The 4287-nt window shown below is 43.3% G+C and overlaps 1 protein-coding gene across 1 annotated transcript in view; it reads right to left on the bottom strand.

Annotated features, from left to right (window-relative positions):
* PAK1 (p21 protein (Cdc42/Rac)-activated kinase 1) overlaps positions 1–1949 on the bottom strand; it is a 34778-nt gene extending 32829 nt beyond the window's left edge. The window contains exon 1 of the mRNA XM_009082821.1: positions 1492–1949. The gene's annotated coding sequence lies outside the window, so the exon portion shown is untranslated. The remainder of the gene's footprint in view (positions 1–1491) is intronic.
* Between the last annotated feature and the right edge of the window lie 2338 nt (positions 1950–4287).

Consider the following 4287-nt stretch of genomic DNA (forward strand, 5'->3'; position numbering starts at 1 on the left):
CAACTCTCAACCCAGCATCACTGTGTTAACCACTATGCCACATTTACAAGCACCACATCTACATACCTTGTGAATCAGGATGTTTTTGCCTAAACTACAGGCATAAACCATACTACAGCACAGTCCTGTAATACAGTCACAGTCTCCTGAGATGTTCAGCTAGCAGAGTGGAACCCTAATGTATGTGGGACATTCTGGCACTATTGTGTGAAATGACATGAAAGTTACAAAAAAAAAAAAAGAGAACAAAGATCCTCTGTGTATGTCATTTTACCTCCAGTTAACTACATTATTTCAAACCTGTTGCTCGATGCTGAACTGTAAGTTTCTATCAAGCATTCCTTAGCAAGACAGATGACTGATTGCTAAAACAGAAAGCAATTAAAAAGTCAGAGAGCCTGAAACCTACGCTACAGTAGATGCCATAAAGATAACTACATCCAATGCATACTAATTGCAGGAGTCAACATGAAAACTCATAAAAGAGCCATCTATAATTCATGCAGTCTGGCAAGACAGTAGCTGTAAGTTACTCACTACAACATGCAGATGAATAAACTATATTAAACAAGAGAGGTGGGGAGGAAGATGCTCAGCAACTGCTCTTCCCTCTCTGCTTACTACCAGAAGGAAATCTCACATTTTTTCACTATACTATTATTCTAGTTTCAGCAGGGTGAGGAAAGTTTGCCTTGCCCACAAAAAAAGGCAGAGAGAGTCCTGACCTTTAACTGAGTTGATCCTGATCAGAACAAGTATTTTATCCCGGCACCAGTATCCCTTCATCCTTCCACCCCGTGGTCAGAGACTGCTCATGCACACACACAGTTAAATCTCTTCCTCTGCCCTCGCACAGTCCTGGTGCGAAGGAGCACAGGCTGTCCCCTGCTCTGTTTAAATACATTGCAAGCAGCAGATTCTCTCCCTGTGTGTCATGCTTTCAAGCAAATCCCAGCAGAAAAGTAACATCAGAGTCCACCAGCTGGGTTTCAACACAGGATGAAAAGACACTCATTCGAGTTTTTTATTACTTTACATGGGACTAAGTCTCAAACACAGACTCACACTGAAGGAAAGGCACCCCACACATGTTCCACCTGAAAAAGAGGCAAGAGGTGTCCTCTTCCCCCACCCGACAGCAGATGGGATCTGGGACACATGCTGGCACAGAAAAAGGCAGCAGCAATACACACACCCTGAGGGACAACAGACCGATCACGGCATTTAGAGATGATTGAAAAAGAACCTCAGAAACTGTAGCATGTTATTTGTCTCCCCAGACAGTTATTGCACATCTGAGCACTGCGCAAGTGTGCCAATTAAACCAAAAAAGCCAAGGACCAGCAAAACATCAGCCCAGACGCAGCACTTTCATGTGAATTAAAACAACAACAACAAAATCCCCAAAACCCCACAAAACAACAGGCTTTTATAAAGTTTTAATAAATAATTACAAAACAGCAGAGTGGCTGATGTATCTTTAGAACTCACCTGTTAAACCCCTGCAGGTGCTGCCAACACCTAAAGATGCAGATGAAATCGCTAAATGAAAGAATAATCACTAAACTTCAGTATACATGTAGAAGACAAAATATCCACTGCTACAGCCCAAGGGGGTGGGTGTGAGGAGGGGCAAAGGAGACAAGCTCTCATGGCAAATGGCCAACCACTAGTTGCAGTCTTGCTCCACTGCCAGCATTATTGCCATAGAGCAAGACATAAAGGATGAACTGACCAGTTACAACTGAACAGGAAAGCTGGGGGATTCCATGGCTTGGAATTTTAAAAGCCAAAAGACTGGAGGGTCCTTTTTAAAAGAAAAACCACCTTTAATTCAACCCCAGCAGTTTGGGCTAAATGCAAGAACTGCCAGGTGGGATTTCCTAGGCTGGATTTTGCAGGAGGACACAGACATCACCGCAGCAAGCAGGAGAGCTGCAAAATCTCTCCCTTTGCAGATATGCATCCTAACCCATCCTACTGCACAGATATGCTTCTAAAGAAGAACAGACTAATTATAACCCCTCGATTCCTAGCAACAGAGTTCTCCTTTCACTCAAGTTAAAGAAGCTTCTTTCTGTTTTGTTTTAAATAATCAAGACCGAGCATTAACCAGCTTCCACGGTGTGGGCCCATGCATGACCACTGTGACAGTAACCCAGGCACACAGAGGGTTTCAGTAGCACCAAGGCAGGTCAAGCCCTTTCCACCACATTAGGCTTGAATCCAAAATCCACACAGAGGCAATGCCAGCTTAAATTGCCATGTTTAAACTTAGCTTCGGTTGTTTCACAAATAACTGGCAGCATCAAACAATAACCATTTCACAATCAATGCCAGCTATGCCCAAGTACCTGGAATACAGGATGAACTTGCCTTACTCGTGCTCCAGTACTCAAGCCTTGAGAGCTGCAGAGATCAGGCCCGGCCGTTCCCATCCCTGGGCAGCAGCCTCCTCATTTCGACTGAGCACTTACCCATTTCTGACAGTGCTTTTAAACAGCCCAAGAGAAATAAATTGCATCCATACTTAAGGGGGGGAAAAAAAAAAAAAGAGAAAATCCAAGCTGAGACAGAAAGAACCAAGAGTATCATTTTTAAAAGCTCTCAGCCCACAAATCATCCTCCTGTTTCCTCATCTCCAGAAGCACTGTCTCCCCTCCCCCTGCTACATGCCTGCACAAGCAAGTTGGCTGTTGCAGATGTCAGGACAGCCTCCCTTTTCCAGCACAGTACGGAGCAGCTCTGGCTCTGGTTCCGCTTTTGCTCACAGGAAGGCAGGGCTTCAACCGCACGAGTCAAAGTAGTCACTGGAGTCACAGCTCGCAAAGCAGGGTGGGAAAAATAAAGGCCTCTTATGTTAAAGCATACCCAAAGCCCATATAAGCAGGTTTCCTGGAAATCTGTGTTCCAGAGGAAATGACTAGATGCAGCATAAAGAAAATATATTAATGCACACAGTTAAACACACCCCCACTACCCTGCACTTAAGTTACTTGGCTCTAAGTCCAAACTGCGCATTAGCAGCAACAGCAACTGAAAGCAGACTAATCATTTATCATTCTTCCACTCCGAAGTTTCCAATCCAGAAGACAAACATAGAGCACAGGGCTCAGAATTGTGCCCTGCTATGCCTTAATGTGAAGTAATTCCTAGTATGATGTATTCAGATTTTAAATACGTGTAGGTATTTGCAAGAACTGCACCTTGTCAAATGCAGAGAATTGCCAATTTAGCAACCGGATTCAGAAATATGTCAGAAACCTAGAACATTGTCAGATCAAGTCAACAATATCCCATAGGCACAGAGGACACTGCAATGCAGTGGTTAGCAAAAGGCTACAGTACGTGTAAAAGCTGAAAGTTTGCATTAACCTGTAAAAGGTCAGTTTTTTATGAGGTGAAGAAACACCAAGACAGAGACCTGCAAAGAGGAAACCAGCGTTCCTCAGAGCAAGACTCATTCAACACCTATCTCAACGGGAAACTAAAGAGCAAGAACCCAATTATCATTACTGGATGAAGCCATCCAAGAGCCTCAATTAGACAAAGGGGAAAATGCCACTACAGTTCAGCGCTAATTGGAAATGCAAACATTTATCATCAGAGTAGCACTTGTTCCTGTGTATAGCTCCATTGTGTTCACTGCAGCTAATGACAGTAGGAAGCCCAGTACTCCATAGTATTTATGTAATGACTGGCAAAGCTGTCACATTCCCTTAATTGCTAGCCAGCATTTTCATACTGGCAGTAGTTTTCAATTAAAGGAAATCACAAAGATTGGTTCGTTTTCACATTTCTTCGTTAAAGTTTTGGTTCTTCTTCAAAGCTGGGGAAAGAGGAAGAATGAATAATTCTCCCAAGACAGAATGAGCTCTGCATCAAGCATGAGCTTTTTGTCGACAAACTGAATTAAGAGACAATGAAAGCACCGTCAAACACCCAGAACTGCAAGAGCTAATTTAGCATCAGTAGAGACAAGTAAATTGAAAAGTGCACATAAATCTGCTTCAGGTTTGCAATGATTACTCCCTCAAGTGTGATACATGTTATGCTCTAAAAGCAGTTCACCTACAAGGCAAAATGAAAAAGCCTAAGGTAGCTTAGGGTTTCCACCTAACTGAGCTTTCACAGTAGAGCCTGCTTCACTGGTAGAACATCAGCCCTGTGTTTGTAATTACACACCGTCTAGCAAAACACCCTATTGCACCTACTTTGTAACTCCAGAGCACACAGAAGTAGCCACAGCAAGTACACTGTGGCAAGATCGCACATCCCTAGACTTCC

The sequence above is a fragment of the Acanthisitta chloris genome, unplaced genomic scaffold, assembly GCF_000695815.1.
Source record: "Acanthisitta chloris isolate BGI_N310 unplaced genomic scaffold, ASM69581v1 scaffold229, whole genome shotgun sequence".
NCBI lineage: Eukaryota > Metazoa > Chordata > Aves > Passeriformes > Acanthisittidae > Acanthisitta > Acanthisitta chloris.